Below are 25,124 nucleotides of genomic sequence, written 5' to 3' on the forward strand. Positions count from 1 at the left end.
ACCGCACCACCCGCACTGGCAAAGAGGGAAACAGCATGGATGGGGAAAGTGTGTGGGCAGAGCAAGCAGTAGTAGTACATAAACTACACACGTCCTTTACTAAAGTGTATTCTGACTTTCATAAAGTTATTGTTGTAATCAAAGCTTTTAAAGAATGGATCTCTGCATGATGGGCCTGACCAGAGCACAGGTGGCCTGACAGAACACGCTTCAAAGTTGTCACTTTCAAAAGGGTGGCATTTTAACCCTGTCAGTCCAAAATGTCTAAAAGTTGGTACGCATGCCTTATTGCCAATGGGGAACAAAGAAGTCTCAAGAACCCATAATGTCGGCAGCATGGATATTTCTCGACAGTGACAATTTGTGAAGAATTTCAAAAAATGACTTCAAATCAGCCATTGATCCAATTGTCTTGAAATGTTGTGTACATGTATGAAATACATGTCTGTGTCATGTCAATTTTGTAATGGTTTGCAATGCTGAGGAGGAACCCGCCATTGCTGCCTGCAGCTATATTTAGGGTTCCTCCGGTAGGAGAACCCTATTGTTATTGGTGGTATTATTATTATGTTTTACCCATGGGAGTCAATGGCAGCCCCTAGACCAGTACCGTAAAAAGTTGTGAAATTTGGCATGTTGAAACTGCAGACCATTAGTAACTACCATACCAAACATGGGCCATGTGAGACAATAGGTGGCGCTACAGGCCACGCCCCAATATGTCAATTTTTAAATTGATGCCATTTGCAGGCCATAAGTCCCAAAATTCTGAAGTTCATTACATATGCCTTATTTCTCATGAGGAATAAAAAAGCCTCAAGAAGCTATAACGGCCGCCATATTGAATTTGTCTGTACAATAAAGATTAAGGAAACGCGTTTTTTCCCTACTCCTCCTACATTTTTGGTCGAATTTTCTTCAAAATTGCCATAGATGATATCCAGACTGAGCCTCACAAAAGTTATCGTAGGGATTTCTGATTTTCAAAACCGTTTGTCCGGTAGAGCCAATCAAAATCTGCAACAAAGCAACCAAACAGGACGTTTGGTCAAATCTCAGCAAATCTTTGAGATATCAACACCAAACTTGGTATGTCACGTGGAAGACACTACAACATGTTACCATGTGCAAAGGCAACTTCATACCTCTAAAAATGATTGATATAAAGCAAATTGAATTTATTGATAATGCTAAAATAATGCTTTACACATCCGCCGGCCAAAAAACTATACTCTGATTCAATCACTAGTTCATATGAAGACTCTTGAGAATGTTGAGTACACAAATCTGAGAAAAAGTTGACTATAACATGAAAACTCGATTTTTAGTGAATATTTGAAACATGCATGCTTGGCTAATTTCTAGGGCTGTTTCCCCAAATCCTCTCTCCCTTTGCTCCTGTGCGCGCGTGCTCCACATTCTCACACACACAAGGGGCTAGAGCCCCTTGACACACGCGCGAGCTTGGTACACGCACAAGAAGACGACCATTTTATTTTATCGTTGGAGAACTCCTGCAGCCCTCAGAGATTTTCATTGTTACATTTGACAGTGAGTAATAAGATCCTACAATGGCAGTACAAAACATGTATTTTAGCGTTTGTATTCGTATGATAACTTGAAGACTTTTATACTGTCGTAAACAGGATAGCAGCTAATCTATCTAGGCTAGCTGAGCTAAGGATATCTCTTTGTACAGACAGTATTACAGGCTAGCAAGTCGTAAAATCTTTAACATTATACTTGCTTCTGTGAGACGCGTTTGAAATTTGTATACTGTGCGTAACTATGCGGTTGGGTTGTTCTATTTTTACATGTCATTGTTGATGTCATTTAAATTAGTACGGTGAGTTCCAAATGTGTCTTTCGATTAAACACTGCAGCGTGTATTACACAATGATCATTTGTGGTGCGGCGTCTATTCGAAGGCAACGTTTAATTAGTAAGACAGATTCAGTGAATTGTAGTTGCAGTGCGGCCATACACAAACAAATAGACAAGGAGGTCAAACAAATGCCGAGCAAGCTATTTACGCTCCTGTTTCGCCCGCGAGACAAAAATGCTGCCTCCCCCTTCCTCAGTTACGACGCACTAAATTCTAAAAAATATATTTTTTAGACGCTACACATGTTATACATCGTTGGAAAGCTACGATTCTTGTGCTTCCATTGAAATAAACCAATTCAAGATCAAGTCGCAATAGCAAGCAAAGTCAACGTCTTTTTCCGGTGAACATTCCTTCAACAATGCCAAAGAAAAAAGTTGTACTCACCCTAAGTTGTTCAAATAGGTCCAGGTGTGCAAATCATGCCATCAAAACTTGATCTGCGTAAGTCCCAAGGGTTCAAAGTATCTAACCATGTAAAGTAATTCGTCCAAATACAATGTTTTACGTTCATGAATAGCCATTATCCTTTGTTTCATTATGCAAGTTAGCCGACGGAAGAAACAACTTGTTCACATAAAAGTGTTATTTTCTCCGATTTATCAACGGAGTATTTACAAAATGAAGGTCTCAAAATGTCCGTTGAACCCTCCCCTTTTGATTGACACCTTGTTCGACCCAATAGGAGCTTCCATGCCCCGTTGACAGCCCTCTAAAGCCAACTAGGTCTGTGCGTCCTGCCCCCCCCCCGCCCCCCCCCCCCCACACTCGTTCTAAACAAATTTCTCGAACTGGCTTCGACTGGCTCTGAAATTAGCTCGTTAGCCTTGTAGCTGACAGCTAGCTGAAAATGCCAATACCTCATTTGTATGCGTCTGTGGAGCCTTCAAAATAACAGTCGATTGCGCAATATGGTTGACAGAATCAGTGTTCTTTGTGCGCCAATCCTTGGAATCAGATAAAGCACTCCAATGTGTTCATGCTTCAGTTTTTGTGTTTCAGTATTACTAATTAGGGATTTAGCTATTATATATGATATTTCTAAGTACCAGAGATGGGCCAGAGATAACAATTATGAAAAATAATACCTTTTTATTTGACCTTGACCTTGGTTACAAAGGGTCATTTTGGAGTCTCCAAAAGACCCTTTTAGAAAATTCCTGGATGTACTCTTATAAAAACATGTGTCAAATATGAATATATTGTGGTATTATGTTTGACTTTTGATTTGAATTGGGTAAGGCTTCAACCTGTGGTCCAATTTAGTCTTCCAGATAATACCTACCACCTCTAGGCCTCTTCAGGCCTCTGTTTTCAAAACAAAATCTAGGCGGAAATAGAAATTTTCACTTTCCTTGTGTTCAAGCTTCTATTACTCAACACTAGAAGGACTGACAGGGGTCCTGACAACAGGGGACATAACTTCAGAGTGTCAGCTTTCAAAAGAGATCATTTACATGCATGTACTCCAAATGGTTCAAGAACAGCTTCCAATTTACTTTGGGTATGCTGTTTAGGCGTTTTCAGGCAAATTTAACAGGAACATGAAAAGGTTAAGGCTAGTTTTTGCTTTTGTGGACGGCGTTTCAAATTTATGTACTGTACGTACCTACGGTTGGGTTATTCTATCTTTAGCTACATGTCATTGTTGATGTAATTTTGTTTGTTCGTTCCAAGTTTTTCTGACGGTCTTCACATCGTAAGTTATTCTTTTGAAACTGTAGCTAGGTAGCCTAGTTTGCTGCACAGTTAGAGCTACCTAGCATAAGCAAGTAGCAATGGTACCATGGTTGTTTTGCTTGCTAGCTTTGTTTGGGTTCATGGTTTGATCGTTTAGGAGTTCCATTGAAAGCCTATAGACCTACAATACGTTTGTAATCGGCATTTTGTACCATGCTGCACGATTTCCTATCTCTTGATAACATTTTATATTTGTATCAATTTTATACACTAAATTGCCAAAGTATTCGCTCGGTTGCCTTTACACGCTCATGAACGTGAGTGACATCTCATTCTTAAACCATAGGATATGATGTCGGACCACCCTTTGTAGCTATAATAGTTTCAACTCGTCTAGGAAGGCTTTCCACAAGGTTTAAGAGGTTTATGGAAATGTTTTACCATTCTTCTAGAAGTGCATTTGTGAGGTCCAACATTGATGTGGAACAAGAAGGTTTGGCTCGCAGTCCCTGCTCTAATTCATCCCAAAGGTGTTGTATTGGGTTGAGGTCAGGACTGTGTGCAGGCCACTCAAGTTCGTCCACACCAATCTCGCTCATCCATGTGTTTATGGGCCTTGCTTTGTGCACTGTTGCACAGTCATGTTAGAACAGGAAGGGGCCATCTCCAAACTGTTCCCACAAAGTTTGGAGCATGAAATTGTCAAAATGTTGGTGAATTATTGCATTTCAGGAAATTAACTTATGGGTAGGAAATATTTAATGGATTGGGCTCGGCGGGGTATTTTGTCATCCATCCATTCCTACTCCATGCTCTTGATTATGTAATTGACCTACAGGTACATCTTCTAGGCTATGTTTATTTGTTTTAATTTTCTAATGTGAGTCAGTGGCTTGGCAGTATTTTAACAGTAAGGTTTGGTTATTTGTGTTAAACTGTGATGATTCTTTTGGTGAAACATGAATTTAAAGTAAAAACCATTTGCAAGATAAATTGTTCTCAATTGGTCTTAATTTGTATTTATAGTCGAGTCCGTTTCTCTATGTTTACATTTTACAGACTTAAATTTGAATGTAGACAGTGTAAATTGAATAAAGGTAAATAATGGATGTCTAAATATTTTTTTTAAGTACAGAGATTGGTGTTTTGAGAATCCTAACCATTTCAATATTTTCTTAAAGGTCTGTATACTAGAACTGTTGAGTATGAAGTTATGATAATGTAAGACTATGAAATTGTTAAGCAGTAGTGTGGTATGTTACATTTCATAGTTTTTGATGGTTTTTCTATGTTTTTTAGATGCCATGTTCCAGCAAGAGATCCAGGGACCAAGGATCCACTGTTGAGGTTAGACTTCCTTGTGGGAAAAAATGCTAAACCAGTGTGTTTAAGTGATAAGATTAATTGAGAAAAATGAATGTGAATGAGCATTTTTAACAACGTCTTTGTTACGGACCCATGTTTAAAATGTCCTAATTCAGTCTGTATAGTTGTGGTTGTGTGTTTTTTCTTTTCTCCCCTCTTTCTTTCTATTCGCTGCATGCAGGTATGGTCTAGTCAGCGTTTGTTGGCGGTTGGCTATCAGTCTCCCTATCTCGTGATTGGCAATCAGCCGCGCACTTCCAATCAGCGGTTTAGTTGTCAACATAAAATTACCACACTGGTCAGCTGTTTCAGAGATTGCTTTGGAAAGTTGCTTGTTTAGAGAGTTGTCAAGTCAGAGAGACTTCTTGTTGAAATCATTGTAAATGTTGTTATTATTTTGTTAGAATGGTTTGCTTCATAGTGAACCCTTTTAATAGAGCAGTTAGTGGTGCAGCGTTTATTCGAGGGTGGCGTTCATTCAAGGGCAACGTTTAATTGGTAAGAGAGATTCAGTGAATTGTAGCTGCAGTGCAGCCATAGACAAACACAGAATAGACAAGGAAGTCAAACAAAAGCCCAGTGTAAAATGTATGCCGCGCGTGTCTCTACTTTGTGTACAAATCTGACGCAGCATGCCGTAACATTCTTACACTTTAGCTTTCAAACAGAAACCTGTGCAGAAAGCACTCACCACCAGCAACAGATCTATAGCACGCAAACTTGGTGTTGATGAAAAGCACATTCAGGAATGGTTAAGTCAGCTACCTCGCCATATTGTATACAATATGTATAACTATCTATAGGCCTGAATGCAATTGTCGCAATTGCATTATAATAATGTATAATTTTTTTTCAAGCAATGTCTTAATTTAGAATTATATCATTGTATTCAGAATTATTACGTGACTTTATTTTGAAGGCCTTTTGGGACGCTCATGAGTGAGAGAGTCGACAACCTAACAGCAAGCGAAGCACAGACAATTTAAAGCTCTGATAAAAGTTTCAAGTTCAAGTTTATTATCATATACTCATAAAAAGCATTTATAAGTAATGAAATTCTTTGTGCTCAATGTCCGTTCAACTTGCAGAATAAAAAAATTCAATACTAAAGGATGGAGAAAAAGGGTAGAAAAAATAAGAAAAATTGTAGTGCAAAAAGATATTTCAAGGACAGTTCAGCATCCTTATGGCATGTGAGAAAACTATCCCTGTATCTGATGGTACAGGACCTTATACTCTTGTATCGCCTTCCAGAAGGCAGGAGGGAGAAAAGACTGTGGCAGGGATGACTAGGGTCAGAAATGATCCACTTGGCCTTTCTCCTGCACCGCTGGCTGTAAAGGTCCTGAATGGATGGTAATGCAGTCCTTGTAATACGCTGTGCAGATTTGACCACTCTTTGTAGTGTCTTCCTGTCCTGGGCAGTGCTGTTGCCAAACCATGTTGTAATGCCACCAGTCAGTATGCTCACAATGGTGCACCGGTAAAAATTGGTCAGTATAGTGCAGTCCATGCCAAATTTCCACAGTCGCCGCTGAAAAAAGAGCCTCTGTTTCGCTGTCCTTGTAACCACACCAATATGGTGGTCCAGCTCAGATCCTCACTGATGTTGATACCAAAAAATCTGAAACTTTTGACTCTCCACAGCTGTGCCCTCAATGTGAATGGGTGCATGTTCTCCCTGCAGCCGCCTGTAGTCCACTATCAACTCCTTGGTTTTTGCTACATTAAGCAACAGGCTGTTATGCTGACACCAGGATGTCATTGTTGCCACCTCTGCTCTGTAGGCAGACTCATCACCATTCTTGATGCAGCCGATAATGGTGGTGTCATCAGCAAACATAATGATAGTGTTGGAGCTGTTTGTGGCTGCACAACCATAGGTGAACAGAGAGTACAACAGTGGGCTTAACACACAACTCTGTGGGGCACCAGTGCTGAGTGTTAGACTGGTGGGGTGATGTTACCTAGCCGTACTGCCTGTGTCCTATCCAGCTGCACATGGAAGGACTGATGTTCCGGTCCTGTAGTTTCATGATGAGCCTGGATGGTACTATGGTGTTGAAAACGGAGCTGAAGTCGATGAAGAGCATCCGCACGTATATGTTGTTCTGATCCAAGTGAAAGAGAGCAGTGTTCAAGGCCAAAGCTACAACATCATCTGTAGACCTGTTCGGCCTATATGCAAACTGGAGTGGGTCTAATGCAGGTGACAGGCAGAATGTAATGTGGTCTTTGACTAACGTCTCAAAGCATTTCATCACAACAGGGCAACAGGGCGGTAATCATTGAGACAGCTCACTGATGTTTTCTTAGAGACTGGGATGATGGTGGCTCCCTTGAACCTATTGGGGACGACAGACTGCGACAGGGAGAGGTTAAAGATGTCAGTGAAAACCTCTGCCAGTTCAGGAGCACAGGCCTTGAGAACACAGCCAGGGATGTTGTCAGGTCCTGGAGCTTTATGCACATTCACTCTAAGTGATAAGTTTAAGGTTGTTATAGAGGTTGTTAGCAATCTAAGGAAACCTCTATTCCCTTGTGTAGGCTACAGCATGCAGCCAACAAAGTATGTTGTTTTGTGTCTGTATTTGACTTTGGTGAATGTTATTTACATGCTGCGCATGTCATTGCATGTTCATATTAAGCTAAAGTGGTCTTTATTTTCTCATTACAGCGTGAGTTTAGTTTTAACGGTGGATTTGGAGAAAAAGCTTCAAATAAATCTGTAGCAAGAAAGACACTTGTGCCTGCCAGTGTTTCATGGGATAATAGTATGCTACACTTGTAAATTACTTGTGTAATAAATACTGTGTTTTAATTTAACCAATTAAATAACCGTTTTCTGATTTTTGTGGGGAGGCGTTTAATCGAAGGTGCCATTTATTACACAATGTTCATTTTTGGTGCAGCGTTTATTCAAGGTCAACGTTTAATCAAAGAAAAACTGTAGTTTTCTTCCCAGCATGGGAAGGCCAAAGGATGTTTACAATTGTAGTAGGCCATTGATATGTTTTAAAAGTTCAGGGATGTAATTTGTTGGATAAGAAGCCCCCATCCCCCACTCCAGAGACAATTGATGACAGAGAGGTGCTGACATTAAGTTAAACATAGTCATGCGTTAAAGAGTAGAGTAAAAAATAGAGACAAAATGTGTACATGGATGTTGAAACTCAGTGCTCTGAGTTTGTGCATGTCAGTTTAGACAAACGTAGCCTTTTAAACCTCTAGGTTTAATTCTCTCTTTTATACATTTAAAGTTGGATTTGACATTTAACAGACATTTAATCATTTAGCAAGTTGTTTGACTCAAAAACCATAACGAAGTACATATGGTGTAAAAAATCTGCAGTCAAATTTGGCGAAATTGCTAGCTTGGATGTTATCTTTACATATAGATGGGTTGGTGGTTACAAACAATGAGGATGCGCATGCAGCTTCAAGGCAGAACAATGCCTACCATTTCACCTCTAGTTTATATGTTCCCACCCCCCCCCCCCCTTCTGAATAAAGTTAGATTGATCTGATTTGTTGATATCTGTTGCTATGAAAACCATTTTAGCCAAGCTAACTAACATTGTTTTTAGCTAGCTGACATTACCATTCAATCACTAACAAAACACGAATAGAAATACTTTGCTAACAGTCCTCACGTGTAATCAAAAGCTTGTAGTGAGATCACATGCATGACCCCCCGAGACAAGCTTTCATGTTTGCATCGCTAGCATCTCGTCATATTACACAGCCGGAAGACAGCTAGATAATAAATATTGTAGCGTCAGCGCCCTTGGGTACCCAGCATGCAGTGCACACCAAAAACGCAAATAGCTGTGGAAAATAGTTTGGTTACAACAGCTGTGCAAGGGATTTCAGTTGTTGTGTTCGTTCACTTAAATGTGTGTAATGTTATTGTTTTTTACTTAAGATAATACTGTTGGTCACCCTGATTGTGCATGTTGTGTAGTTTAATGGGATCAGAGAGTCTGACCATGACAAAGTATTGTTAAGCTGCTGTACCATCACAAGGTACACTTGCTAACAGCTGGACATTAGCTATACCTTGGTCCAGTTCCCTACATGACTCTTGACAGTTGTTTGACTGAGACTCTAGAGAGAGCTCAATTCAGGTAGAGTTCTAATAGCCATGGTCTTCTAACCAGTTTCAGTTTTGAAAACAGTGTGACTGTGTATGGTATGTTTTTTGGGCTACTTCTAATACTCATACGGCTGCCGCATTTATGCCTTGGCATGACCTGCGCTGGGATAGAGGGAAACAGCATGGATGGGGAAAGTGTGTGGGCAGAGCAAGCAGTAGTAGTACATAACCTACACACTTCCTTTAGTGAAGTGTATCCTCACTTTCATAAAGTTATTGTTGTAATCAAAGCTTTTAAAGAATGGATCTCTGCATGATGGGCCTGACCAGAGCACAGGTGGCCTGACACAACACGCTTCAAAGTTGTCACTTTCAAAAGGGTGGCATTTTAACCCTGTCAGTCCAACATGTCTAAAAGTTGGTACGCATGCCTTATTGCCAATGGGGAACAAATAAGTCTCAAGAACCCATAATGTCGGCAGCATGGATATTTCTCTACAGTGACAATTTGTGAAGAATTTCAAAAAATGACTTCAAATCAGCCATTGATCCAATTGTCTTGAAATGTTGTGTACATGTATGAAATACATGTCTGTGTCATGTCAATTTTGTAATGGTTTGCAATGCTGAGGAGGAACCCGCCATTGCTGCCTGCAGCTATATTTATTATTATACTTCTTAAGACTGGGTGTCTATGGCAGGCCCTAGAAGCGCTTGGTCGAAAGTTGTGAAATTTGGCACACTCATTGGGGACAGTCCCCTGGTCCAATTCACAAAGTTTCATGTCCCATACTTTGGCACTCTAGCGCCACCAATGGGTCAAAGTTGGAGTTGTGTTTACACACGCAACTTTTGAACCGTATGACCCATTTTCAAAAATGAGGTACCATTAGATTCCCTGGATCAAGCCAAGTTCAACGCACCCTATGACGTCAATTTCCGGTTATATAGATTTTCCGCTATTTTCGGTTGTATCAAAAACCTTTGAAAGCCTACTCCTCCTAGAAATTTTGTCAAATCTTCTTCAAAATTACCAGATATGATCTTCAGACCAAGCCTCACAAAAGTTATCGAAAATAATTTTGATCCTCACAACTGTTTTTCCGGTACAGCCAATCAAATTCTGCAGAAAAGCCGCCAAACAGGAAGTGAAACCATATCTCAGCAGTTCTTTGAGGCAGTGACACCAAAGTTGGTACGCCTACTCGGAACTTTATTCTAAGGATGTCCTCCAAGAATTGTGTCATGTGACTAAAAGGGGGCGTGGCCGGAAGCATAAACGTGTTTTGGCTAATAACTGTTTAAGTTTTTACCTTAATAAAGTAATTTCTTTGTCTGTTGATGTCTTGTGAGATATCAAGCCTGACTATTAATAACTTTTCATAAACTTCGAATGGACGTGGCCGCCATTTTGGATTTTATGGAAAAGTGTAAAAACCTTTTGCACGCCCCAATTTTTGTCCAATGTTTACCAAATTTGGCAAAGATGATCTTTAGACCTAGTTTCACAAAAGGAATCAGATGAATTTTCAATTTTCAAAAACGTTTGTTCGGTAGAGACGATCAAAAGCGGTGGCAAAGCCGCCAAACGAGGCGCAAGAGCATATCTCAGCAACCATTTGCGCGATTGTCACCAGACTTGGGTTCCATCGTTCCCATGAGGAGCAGAGGAGGCCTGCGGTGTTATACCAGAAAAATAACTTTGAACTCTCAGTACTCTTGAACGCAAACATATATTTCAACCAAACTTGGTGTGTTGCATGAGTGCAACAGGTTGTTGTGACTTAATTGTTGCGCAAGTGCTATGGAGGCCATGTCCTGCTCTGGACTGCTTGGCCCCTCCATTGCTGCTTGCAGCTATATTTAGGGTTCCTCCGGTAGGAGAACCCTATTGTTATTGGTGGTATTATTATTATGTTTTACCCATGGGAGTCAATGGCAGCCCCTAGACCAGTACCGTAAAAAGTTGTGAAATTTGGCATGTTGAAACTGCAGACCATTAGTAACTACCATACCAAACATGGGCCATGTGAGACAATAGGTGGCGCTACAGGCCACGCCCCAATATGTCAATTTTCAAATTGATGCCATTTGCAGGCCATAAGTCCCAAAATTCTGAAATTCATTACATATGCCTTATTTCTCATGAGGAATAAAAAAGCCTCAAGAAGCTATAACGGCCGCCATATTGAATTTGTCTGTACAATAAAGATTAAGGAAACGCGTTTTTTCCCTACTCCTCCTACATTTTTGGTCGAATTTTCTTCAAAATTGCCATAGATGATATCCAGACTGAGCCTCACAAAAGTTATCGTAGGGATTTCTGATTTTCAAAACCGTTTGTCCGGTAGAGCCAATCAAAATCTGCAACAAAGCAACCAAACAGGACGTTTGGTCAAATCTCAGCAAATCTTTGAGATATCAACACCAAACTTGGTATGTCACGTGGAAGACACTACAACATGTTACCATGTGCAAAGGCAACTTCATACCTCTAAAAATGATTGATATAAAGCAAATTGAATTTATTGCTAATGCTAAAATAATGCTTTACACATCCGCCGGCCAAAAACTGATACTCTGATTCAATCACTAGTTCATATGAAGACTCTTGAGAATGTTGAGTACACAAATCTGAGAAAAAGTTGACTGTAACATGAAAACTCGATTTTTAGTGAATATTTGAAACATGCATGCTTGGCTAATTTCTAGGGCTGTTTCCCCAAATCCTCTCTCCCTTTGCTCCTGTGCGCGCGTGCTCCACATTCTCACACACACAAGGGGCTAGAGCCCCTTGACACACGCGCGAGCTTGGTACACGCACAAGAAGACGACCATTTTATTTTATCGTTGGAGAACTCCTGCAGCCCTCAGAGATTTTCATTGTTACATTTGACAGTGAGTAATAAGATCCTACAATGGCAGTACAAAACATGTATTTTAGCGTTTGTATTCGTATGATAACTTGAAGACTTTTATACTGTCGTAAACAGGATAGCAGCTAATCTATCTAGGCTAGCTGAGCTAAGGATATCTCTTTGTACAGACAGTATTACAGGCTAGCAAGTCGTAAAATCTTTAACATTATACTTGCTTCTGTGAGACGCGTTTGAAATTTGTATACTGTGCGTAACTATGCGGTTGGGTTGTTCTATTTTTACATGTCATTGTTGATGTCATTTAAATTAGTACGGTGAGTTCCAAATGTGTCTTTCGATTAAACACTGCAGCGTGTATTACACAATGATCATTTGTGGTGCGGCATCTATTCGAAGGCAACGTTTAATTAGTAAGACAGATTCAGTGAATTGTAGTTGCAGTGCGGCCATACACAAACAAATAGACAAGGAGGTCAAACAAATGCCGAGCAAGCTATAACCCTTAAGGCTAGTTTTTGCTTTTGTGGACGGCGTTTCAAATTTATGTACTGTACGTACCTACGGTTGGGTTATTCTATCTTTAGCTACATGTCATTGTTGATGTAATTTTGTTTGTTCGTTCCAAGTTTTTCTGACGGTCTTCACATTGTAAGTTATTCTTTTTGAAACTGTAGCTAGGTAGCCTAGTTTGCTGCACAGTTAGAGCTACCTAGCATAAGCAAGTAGCAATGGTACCATGGTTGTTTTGCTTGCTAGCTTTGTTTGGGTTCATGGTTTGATCGTTTAGGAGTTCCATTGAAAGCCTATAGACCTACAATACGTTTGTAATCGGCATTTTGTACCATGCTGCACGATTTCCTATCTCTTGATAACATTTTATATTTGTATCAATTTTATACACTAAATTGCCAAAGTATTCGCTCGGTTGCCTTTACACGCTCATGAACGTGAGTGACATCTCATTCTTAAACCATAGGATATGATGTCGGACCACCCTTTGTAGCTATAATAGTTTCAACTCGTCTAGGAAGGCTTTCCACAAGGTTTAAGAGGTTTATGGAAATGTTTTACCATTCTTCTAGAAGTGCATTTGTGAGGTCCAACATTGATGTGGAACAAGAAGGTTTGGCTCGCAGTCCCTGCTCTAATTCATCCCAAAGGTGTTGTATTGGGTTGAGGTCAGGACTGTGTGCAGGCCACTCAAGTTCGTCCACACCAATCTCGCTCATCCATGTGTTTATGGGCCTTGCTTTGTGCACTGTTGCATAGTCATGTTAGAACAGGAAGGGGCCATCTCCAAACTGTTCCCACAATGTTTGGAGCATGAAATTGTCAAAATGTTGGTGAATTATTGCATTTCAGGAAATTAACTTATGGGTAGGAAATATTTAATGGATTGGGCTCGGCGGGGTATTTTGTCATCCATCCATTCCTACTCCATGCTCTTGATTATGTAATTGACCTACAGGTACATCTTCTAGGCTATATTTATTTGTTTTAATTTTCTAATGTGAGTCAGTGGCTTGGCAGTATTTTAACAGTAAGGTTTGGTTATTTGTTTTAAACTGTGATGATTCTTTTGATGAAACATGAATTTAAAGTAAAAACCATTTGCAAGATAAATTGTTCTCAATTGGTCTTAATTTGTATTTATAGTCGAGTCCGTTTCTCTGTTTACATTTTACAGACTTAAATTTGAATGTAGACAGTGTAAATTGAATAAAGGTAAATAATGGATGTCTAAATATTTTTTTTAAGTACAGAGATTGGTGTTTTGAGAATCCTAACCATTTCAATATTTTCTTAAAGGTCTGTATACTAGAACTGTTGAGTATGAAGTTATGATAATGTAAGACTATGAAATTGTTAAGCAGTAGTGTGGTATGTTACATTTCATAGTTTTTGATGGTTTTTCTATGTGTTTTTTAGATGCCACGTTCCAGCAAGAGATCCAGGGCAGCCAAGAAAAGGATATCTGCTCCAGAAGACCAAGGATCCACTGTTGAGGTTAGACTTCCTTGTGGGAAAAAATGCTAAACCAGTGTGTTTAAGTGATAAGATTAATTGAGAAAAATGAATGTGAATGAGCATTTTTAACAACGTCTTTGTTACGGACCCATGTTTAAAATGTCCTAATTCAGTCTGTATAGTTGTGGTTGTGTGTTTTTTCTTTTCTCCCCTCTTTCTTTCTATTCGCTGCATGCAGGTATGGTCTAGTCAGCGTTTGTTGGCGGTTGGCTATCAGTCTCCCTACCTCGTGATTGGCAATCAGCCGCGCACTTCCAATCAGCGGTTTAGTTGTCAACATAAAATTACCGCACTGGTCAGCTGTTTCAGAGATTGCTTTGGAAAGTTGCTTGTTTAGAGAGTTGTCAAGTCAGAGAGACTTCTTGTTGAAATCATTGTAAATGTTATTATTTTGTTAGAATGGTTTGCTTCATAGTGAACCCTTTTAATAGAGCAGTTATTTTGATATTGTGCTTTAGGTTGGTTTGTTTTTGTTCACTGCACACGGGGCTTTGGAATAGGTAAGCTGCCCTTCATGGGCTTACACCATCACACAGCGAACCTGTGTTAACACACTAGGTAAGGAATGGTGCCACCCCATGTATGTTTAGTCTAGGTAAGTTTATGTGTTTACTAGATAAGATACTTTTTGGTATTTGCTTTTGCTTTGGCGTCATTCCATTGTTATTCCCCTGTGATGAATGTGCATTTTCCACACATTGCCATTACCTCCATGTTAGGCAAAGAGGGTTGTAACAGTAACTGACTACTGTTTGCATTAAGTGTTAGGGTTAAAGATGTATGTTCGGAAGTGAACTGTAGGGTCGTTAAAGTATAACAACAAAATACAGTTTATCATTTAACAGTGAGCAGAGGCTTCACTTGATTTCCTTAATGCTTGTTTTTTGTGAATGTTTAAATGGAATCAACTTCCCCTTTCTATCAGGCAGGCTCCTTCATTGTATTTAAAATAAAACTTAAAACACACCTATATGCACTAGGGTTTCCCACTACCTCTTGAGTTGTGATTTTACTTATTTAAATGTTATTGACTGTGTATTTTGTTTTTACAATGTATTTTATGGTGTCTTTTTTATAATTTTTTTGTGCTGTTCGGCACCTCGTCAGCTTTTGCTGTGTTAGTGTGCTTTATAAATAAACTTACTTACTTAGTTAAATGCAGATTGATGCTGAACCTATTTTAATGTTGATGGCTACAGTTACTGTTTGAATCATGTATTAATAAATATGTTACTAATTTCATATGTCATGCTAATCAATAAAATTGTCCTCTTATGATAAACTTGGAGGACTGTGTTCCTGTATTGACAAAATACAGACCATGGCATTCCAAATGTTTTCCCGTTTTGTATTGTATGAAATAAAATTGTCTTGAAGTTGCTGTCACTTATTTATGCACTACAATGTGTATGAAAAGTTGTAAACTTATTCTCTGCCCCATATCAAATAACCATATATTTTTGATGAGCAATAATAAAAAAAAATGTGTGATGTCACTGCTAATATCAGTAATGTACACTTGAAAAACTATATACCAATGTAGCTTTATGAAGACTGGTACTGCTGATGTGTAGTTATTCTTCCTTACTTGATAACTTTTCCCTGTTTTTCAGATGCCGAGGAAGAAGAACTGGCGGAAAGGGCGTCATCACTTGGCTGCTGCTGCAACATGTAGCGCCTTGTCTGATTTTTCTCTATCCACTGATCCCCACTCTACCCCTTGTGATATCCCATCTTCATCCCCCACCCCAAGCTTCACCTACTCTGATTTTCCTCCTCTTCCGACCTCTCGGTCATCTATCTTTAGGCCCTGTGACTCTCTTTCACAGTCTGTGCCTGTTGTGAGCTGTGATAATGTATCGCAGTCTCTTTCAAGGACCAGTGGAGCATCGTTCACACTGCCTCTGCAATCTATAAGGTGTGCAGCCATTGGGGCATACTGTTCTCACGGTGAAACTCTCAGTCATCAAGGAAAAAAACTTGATACAAACCTTGCAAACTTTTGTACAAAACTGTGCAACGCTGAAAACTTTCAAATGAAACTTGATACAAATCTTGCAAACTTTGAAACGTACACTATTGTAATACCTGATGAAATTAAAACTATCAAAAGTCATTCAACAAACTCTGTTGAATACATGAACAGTGGTGAGCTGTCCAACACCGTGCCTCCAAGCTGTCATAACAGGTATATACAAGGATCTTTTCGTCAAGGACATGTGATGTTTGCAGAAAATGCAGGCGTACAATGTCTGACAAACAGTTTAACAGCAATGTTGATGAATGAACTGAAAGACTCGTGGCAAAGTAGTGACCTTGATAATATTCTTGTGAATGGAAACGAGCTTTATACGTCAGTGCAGAACCGCAATCAGGTAAAACACTCATCTTTTGGTAAGTGATTTGCCAAAGTCTCATGTGTTGCATAATGTTAATCCCTTAACATGTATTAATCAAAGTGCTTTATGTTCACAGTTAGATTTGCAAACTGTAAATAATAATGTGTCGACCAGAATTCAACCAAACACTGTATTAAGTTATCCATGTGAGTCAAAAGCTATTAAAAAGGATGGTAACTGCTTATTCCGGTCATTGGCAATGGCACTTTGCGGCAATGAAAGCCCTCACATGAAAATACGCAAACATGTGGTAAGACACTTAATGAAAAATGAGCAAACATTTAAAAGGTTTCTTAGAGCTGAATACACCTCTGTAGAACAATACATACAGTCTTCACGAATGATGTATGCAAATACGTGGGGCACTGAATTAGAAATTATGACGGCAGCAGATTCGTTTCATACTGACATCTACACATTTAATTCACACCGCTGGAACATGTACAAAAGTCTTTCAAGAACGAATGACGATGCCATATATTTGAACCATGTAAATGGAAACCATTATGAATTGGTAACTTGTGTAACAGATACACATTCTGAAGGTACATGTGCATCATTGTGTCAAGCAAAAAACCCTGTACCAATGTGTAATGTACATTTGAGGAAAAGGCCATCAACAACAGCCATTGGTCAAATACAACTATCACAAGATAAAGCAGCCATTAAGAAGCAAAAATATCAGAATGACATTCAATTCCGACAAAATCGCATTATGTTGGCAAAGAAATTGTATGCGACAAATGAGAAATACAGAAAAACACAATTGCAATCCAGCCGAGATAAGTACAGAACTAATGAAGAGTTCCGTTTTAAACTGCAAGAATACAGTCAGGCAAAGTACACAAAAGATGAAGACTTTCAAACTAAAGTTAAAGAATTTAGCAAGAACAAATACAATTGTGATGCATACTTTCAAAGCAGTGTAAAAACACAAAGCATGCAAACATATATCAATAAGAAAAATCTGACATATTCCATGGATTTTGTCATAGAATCCTTTAGAAAAAATGTCCAAGAAGGCCCTCGATTTGTTTGCTCAGCTTGTCATCGCCAGCTTTTTCGAAAGCAAGTCATTGAATGTAAACATGATCGCTACACAACCAGTCCAACAGTTGCTGCTTTGGCAAAACAGTGCATTACAGATACATATTTACAGACTTGTAATGAAGACTGATAATAACTGCACTGCACATATTCAATCGTCTAAGTTGTGGATATGTCACACATGTCACCGTAAAATTGGTGCTGGTAGAATGCCTCAAGAAAGTGTAGCCAACAATTTGCATTTGGAAGCCATTCCTTCTCAGCTACAGTGCTTAAATTCACTTGAGCAACACTTAATAGCGAAACATATTCCTTTTATGAAACTGTTGGCATTACCAAAGGGCGGACAAAATGGTTGCCATGGACCTGTCGTATGTGTTCCATCTAATGTCGATCAAGTAACAAACATGCTCCCACGAAATGATGGAAATGATTTAATGTTACGAATTAAACTAAAACGCAAATTAACATACAAGGGGCATTATGAATATAAACATGTCCATACAAACCATGTCTATAATGCGTTGGAGTACTTAAAGTTAAATAACAAATGGTATCATGACATTAGCATTAATAATGAATGGGTTAACCCTCTGGACAAAATTAACGATGTGCAAGTCAGTGATCATGAACATATGGAAATATGCGATAATACCAACACACCATCTCAAGTTGATGCAACTGTTGGACTTTTAAATAAGAACAATGAAATATGTGATAACGCTGTGTCAATACATACAACAAGCGTTTCTAATGAAAGAAAAAAGAACAAAACGGAAAATGATTCCGAAAGTGATGATCCTGAAGAAGAGTTGACATACACTGAACAAACACATGGAATGTTTCTAGACACATGTTTACAACCAGTAGATATTGCACAAGAAGTTTTGGATCAACATTTTGACTCTGTGTTATCAGTTGCCCCTGCTGAGAATAATCATCCCATTAAACTGTTAGAAGATGCTACAAATGAAGGAAAATGTTTTCCTATGTTATACCCCACGGGAGCTCCTACTTTTCATGACCCTCGCAAAGAAAGAATAACCCTGGCAAAATATTTAAATACACGTTTACTGAATGCTGATGGCAGATTTGCTAAAAACACAGACTTCATATTCTATGCCCAGTACATATCAGAAGTACAACAAGTTCTTTCAAATGTTTCAATTGCCATGCGCAAAGGTTCAGGCACTGAATTGACTCACAAAGAGCAACCCAATTTGTTAACTGATGCAGAATCTTTAAAACGAGTGTTAAAAAACGACGAAGGCTACAAGTTCTTAAGACCTATACGTGGAAAACCCCCCTTTTGGCAATCTGCACAAAAAGATCTGTTTGCTATGATACGACAACTAGGAATCCCCACATGGTTTTGTTCATTTTCCTCAGCTGACATGCGCTGGCCTGAAATGATAACAACACTCAGTCATGAACAAAATAAAAATGTGCCTATTGATGAACTGACTTGGTCAGAGAAATGTGCATTGTTGAAACAAAACCCAGTTACAGCTGCAAGAATGTTTGACCACAGATGGCACAGTTTCTTACTGTGCCACTCCATGACTCCTATTGGAAAAATATCAGACTACTTTTACCGTGTAGAATTTCAAAACAGAGGCTCCCCTCACTGTCATTATTCTGGGTGGAATCAGCCCCTCAAATTGACAAAGACCCTGATGAGAAAGTTGTAGACTTTATTGACAAATATGTATCTTGTGAACTGCCATCATCAGATGATGATGAACTGTGTGAGATTGTAAACACTGTGCAAAAACATAGCACTAAGCACTCAAAAACCTGTAGGAAAAAAAAAACTGAATGTCGGTTTAACTTTCCACGACCCCCATCTTGTCGAACATTTATTGATCGTATTGTCCAACCTGCAAAAAGTCAACCACAAGTAGTTCAAAGTGACTTACGTGACCCTGCAATGCCCATGCAAGAACACAATAACACTGAAGAAAACTTGAATGTCACTTATGCACAAAATCAATGCAATACAGAACAATCACATCAACCAATGAATGAGGAAGACGAATTGAGAAAACTGATGACACCAGACGTGGCTGAAAAGATGTTGAAAATGGTCAGAACAGCTTTACTAAATAGTGACCAAACATTTGAATCGACAGAGGAACTGTTTGAAAGCATCGGCATTTCACAATTGCTTTTTGAAATAGCAAATTCACAACTAACCAATAAAACCAGCGTTGTTTTAAAAAGAAAGCCCGGTGACATTTGGATTAACCAATTCAACAAAGACCTGTTAAGAGCTTGGAATGCCAATATGGATATTCAGTACATTGTGGATGCATATTCTTGTGTAGTGTACATTATTTCTTATATATCCAAAGCAGAGAGAGAAATGGGATTGTTACTCGATTGTGCACAAAAAGAAGGACATAAAGGCAATCTGGATGCCAAAGCTGCATTCAAATCACTCGGCAGTGTTTACCTTCATAATAGAGAAGTGTCTGCACAAGAAGCAGTATATCGACTAACTGGAATGCATTTAAAGGAATGCTCACGCAAAGTAACTTTCATACCAACAGGAGAACACCCTATGCGCATGAGTTTACCTCTCAGTGTATTGCGAGACAGAAAACAAAATGACAACAATGAACATAACACTATATGGATGACAAGTGTGATAGACAGGTATAAACATAGACCACAATCACCACTGTTTCAAAACATGTGCCTTGCCACGTTTTGCTCGGAATATCGAGTCTTGAGTCAAAGTGAAGTCCCAGCTAATCCAAGCGAATGTGTCGTTCAACTTCAGGACAATTCTGGCCACATCAGAAAAAGAACACGCACGGAACCAGCTGTTATTAGATATGCAAGACTGTCACCCACAAAAGATCCAGAAAAATATCATCAAAGCCAGTTACAATTGTTTTTGCCCCACTATGAAGACTGTCAGTTGAAACCATTTTTACAATGTTGGAATTGTACGTGACTTCAGTGATGACATAGACAAAGTTAAAGAAATTGTTGAGAATAATAGGTCCTTGTATGAACAAAATTCTGACAAACTAGATGATGCTCAACTCATTATGGAACAGCAGGTTGATTTGGATGATGCATGGGCACAGATTTGCCCCCAGTCTGAAATGGAACGCCTTCAATGTTTACAATCCCAGGAGGTTATGCACAATAAAACTGATTTACAACCCATTTCAGAAAATATTCCAGACCTGACAGAAACTTTGCCTATGACTGGTAACATAGAAGTTAGAAAAACATTCATGACTAAAGAAGCAGCATGGAACATCTTTAAATGATGAGCAAGCGCGCATATTTTACAAACTACGTCAGTGGAGTTTAGAAACAGTATGGGGACGAAAACCACAACAAATACACCTTTTTGTCACTGGTGGAGCGGGCACAGGAAAAAGCCATTTGATTAAAGCCATACATTATGAGTTGTCTCGAATTTTAGCGCAACTATGTACAAACCCTGATGACACTACAGTGCTAATAACAGCTCCTACTGGCGTTGCCGCGTATAACATTGGTGCTGCTACCATACACAACACTTTTTGTATTGGCACAGATGTGCGATTACCTTACCAGCCGTTGGGTGAGGAAAAGATAAACTCTTTACGAGCTAAACTATCCAATTTACAATTACTGATCATTGATGAAATATCAATGGTAGACAACAGACTCTTTGCATACATTCACGGAAGACTAAGACAAATAAAACAATCCGGAGATCATTCTTTGTTTGGAAAAGTTAGTATGGTTGCTGTGGGAGATTTTTACCAGTTACCGCCTGTGAAAGGGAAACCTCTGTACAGTGATATGCCAGGACTGAACATTTGGAACGATCACTTTGAAATTGCACATTTGACACAAGTTGTGAGACAAAAAGATTCAACTTTTGCTGAGTTGCTAAATCGCATACGTGTCAATCAAAATCAACTCCTATGTTGCCTACCGACGTTGAAATATTGAAGCAATGTGAAACAGGAGAAGTCTCGAATGCACTCCACAATTTTTGCTACAAATAAACAAGTTTGCAATTACAACTGTCAAATGCTCAATTCAATTTGCCCAAATGCTATAACTATTGAAGCACAAGACTTTGAGCGTAATCCAAAAACAGGACGTATGGAAAGAAAGAATGGCCACCACACCAAAGTTTTTAATAGTTGTCTTAAGCCAAGTGTGAGTTTGGGTATACACGCGTGCATCATGCTGACTAAAAACATTGACGTTTTAGATGGACTCGTTAATGGTGCTTTTGGGACAGTTATCCAAATCATGTTTGATACGGACAAATACTTTCCCTCTGAAATACATGTTGAATTTGATGACAGTAAAATTGGACAACTGCAAAGAGCTAAAATAACTACAGCAAATAATACTCATCGAAACCTCACAATAATTAAACCTGTAGAGGACAGAGTCTCGAACAATGGTGGAATACGCCGTCAGTACCCAATACAATTAGCCTGGGGTTGTACCGTTCACAAAGTTCAAGGTCTTACAGTGAAAAGTGCAGTCGTAAACTTGAAAAAGATATTTGCACCAGGACAAGCTTATGTAGCTTTAAGTCGTGTGTCTTCGCTGTCAGGCTTAGTAATTGAAGACTTAAACGAGTCAAAGATTTATTGTAACAGCAACATCAAAGAAGTTCTTGCAACAATGGCTCCCTTCATCTAAAAAAACTCACCTTCAACCCCTCCATTATTCACAATAGCTTTTCATAACATTCAAAGTCTCAATGCACATTTTAACAACATGCAAGCAAACAACACTTTATTGATGTGTCAGTGCATTTGTGTGGCTGAAACGTGGCTTCAACCAAACTATCCAACCGAACATTTACTTTTACCTAATTTCACCTTCTATAACAACAGCCGTTACAATTGTTACAGTCCAATGAACATTATCACCGATACTTTAAAACATCAGACAAACGGTGGTGTTGGAATATATTGTCAGACTGACCAAAACATTGAAGTCAAAACACCATGTAATACTAATCTAGAATCATTAGTCTTCCACGTTCCACAGTTTCAATTAATCGCTGCAGTTCTTTACAGACCCCAAACATACCATGTTGACTTATTCAAAGACAATTTATTACATCTCATTGACGAAATAAATACTTTTCCTGGAGGAAAAATTATTATGGGGGATTTTAATGATAATCTTCATACTTCTAAAACAATACAAAGACTATTCGAACAACATCATTACATTCAATTAGTTCACTTTTCAACCACTGATGCTAACACTTTAATTGATCATGTATACACAAAAGATGTACAATTTCAAATATCAGTTGAATTGTTGTCAACATATTACAGTCACCATAATGCGATACTTATTCACATAAAGTAACCTATGAATTATCTGCTAAACAATGCATTTAAAAACAAAAGTCATAGCTTGTATAGTGAATGGACTGTGAAATACAAAACACATGAAAACATGCATTTCCTACATTGTAAGGAATGAGTTTTAGGCAACTTTAACCCATTAAATGTGATTCTGCAATTTTATCTCCCCATAGAACCTTCTGGCAACTACACACACACACACACACACACACACCAGACACACACACCACACACACACACACACACACACACATACACACACACTGGTGTCCACTTGGCGACTAGATCCATCTTTGGCAGACTGTCACAGATCAACGTCCACTGTCGACCAGGTCCAGTCCCCCACACGACAGGGGATGTGTAATACCTTTCCCATCAGCACACTAATCCTTGTGCTTTAAAATGTTGGTACATTCAACCACACCAACATCTGAATACTTTCCCACCCCCAGTACCACATCAGGTAAGATTTATTGCACATTTCATTAGTTTTTACTTTAATAAAGCCCACATTGTAAAAAAAACCATTCATAAAATGTTAATGTTTCAGCAATCACCTCAGGCCTTCAAACCTTTTCAAGTACCACAGCTTCCATCATTCAAGAATCCGCGTCTGGCTACACTAAAGCAACAGCAATAATAAGGTAAATAATAAGGTTTACCTCATTACAATTACACAATTATTCTCTCTGGGGGAAAACAATTCTGTTCTTACTAAATTGTTTTACTGAGAAAACATATGTACATACCTATACAGTTTCAACCATGATGACAATTGTTGAAAAAATCTCCCTGTCTCCTCAAAGTCTGTCAATTTACACCATGCAGTGTACTCGTCACACCTTTGCAAATGGCCAGACGAAACACACAATAGAACAGAACGAGGGATGAAGCACCCACTCTGCCTTCCCATACAAAGAAACAATAGAAAGGGAACGAGACGAAGAACCATCCTTGCCTTTCAAACAAAGAAGGAGGTGAGTCCATCTATTCAGTCGCCCCCACACAAACACACACACATCCATTCTTGCTGAATGGAATTGTCCCTTGGACATCTGAAGAGTATCCTTTACTTCATGATCAATGGCATGGCTGTCTCATTTTCATAAAATGTTTGAGGACAAACATTTCCATACACATTTGAACATTGGTTTATTCACTACTATGTTCAATACTCAGTAAACTAAGCAAATAAGGTAATTCACCATGAGTACAAAGCATTGAAATTAGTGATTCAACTGCAGACTTAGGCCTACCTTAGGATATTAAACTGTTGCTAAGTCAAATAATAATATTATTCTGATTTCTCACAACCATATAGGCATAATTATATGGGGAACAGGGGGACAAGTCTAAAATATTTGATCATAGCCTACTGTATGATTATGGGACACGTCTCTCAATATCTGATCATACTGTATAATTATACAGGCAATATCAATGTTGACCGTGTTCTTGCAGCTCCGAAAATATCAAATCCCGGCCGGTCCATTTCCCATATCTATTCCATTTGCCTTAGGCCTACACCATACATCCACGAAACCTATTTCTCATGAAATCCATGTCATGTTGTCCCTATAATTGTACTATTGTGCACCGTCAATGACTGAGTTAGGAGCGCAAAGTCACACAGACATTTGGCACATTTATCGATGGTAAATATCTTAGCCTATCAGCTAACATGATCCCTAGGTGCATTTTAATAGAATTTCAAATTGTAGAATTAGTGCACATTTCGATTGCAATATTATACAGCTTAAACAGGGTAACATAGCCTGGCTTTACAGCAAACGGTGCGGTCAGAGACAGGCTTGTCAAACGTAAACCCAGCTACCCAGCTACCGTTTTGGACCACGTTACTGGGTTATCTAGCAAATTATTTTTATATTTAAATTATTATTAGAGTCCTGCCATTTCTTCTTTCTTCCTTCATCATCCCAGGAATTGCGTTACTGTTGTAGGCTAGGCTATATGGCAGTAGAGGCTAATGCTAGAATCATAGAGCAAGTATACATTGGTTTGACGATCAGATGCAATTACAAACATTTGAACTCTTGTTTATAAAACATTCGAATTTGCTTATTAATTGTGTATAGCCTACGCCAACACAGAAAGTCCCACAGCTGTCCACCCCAATGTGTGTTTGACTTTTTCACTCTTGCTCACAACACTGAATAGGTAAATCTATTTTATTTAATCCAAAATTGATCTTTCCTTAATAATATTAAATACACAACAAACACTTATGTAAACAGCATCAATTCTGCCATTGTAACAATCATAAGAAATATTCAAATGTAGATATGTAAAAAGTAGGCTATAGACTGCCAAATAATTGTTAGGTGTTAGGCTAACTAATGTTCACAGCATAGTTTCCTGTTAACTGTC

General features: G+C 38.8%; 2 long non-coding RNA genes across 2 annotated transcripts; both read left to right on the forward strand.

Moving 5' to 3' along the window:
- Window positions 1-11,886: 11,886 nt before the first annotated feature.
- Window positions 11,887-15,890, forward strand: LOC134022804 (uncharacterized). The gene is made up of 3 exons (XR_009930684.1): window positions 11,887-11,924; window positions 13,835-13,912; window positions 15,547-15,890. It is a non-coding gene; the product is annotated as an uncharacterized LOC134022804 (long non-coding RNA).
- A 7,175-nt stretch (window positions 15,891-23,065) lies between these two features.
- LOC134022873 (uncharacterized) lies at window positions 23,066-23,668 on the forward strand. The gene is made up of 3 exons (XR_009930707.1): window positions 23,066-23,199; window positions 23,287-23,380; window positions 23,565-23,668. It is a non-coding gene; the product is annotated as an uncharacterized LOC134022873 (long non-coding RNA).
- The last annotated feature ends 1,456 nt before the right edge of the window (window positions 23,669-25,124 follow it).

This window comes from Osmerus eperlanus, chromosome 1 (genome assembly GCF_963692335.1).
Source record: "Osmerus eperlanus chromosome 1, fOsmEpe2.1, whole genome shotgun sequence".
Classification (NCBI taxonomy): domain Eukaryota; kingdom Metazoa; phylum Chordata; class Actinopteri; order Osmeriformes; family Osmeridae; genus Osmerus; species Osmerus eperlanus.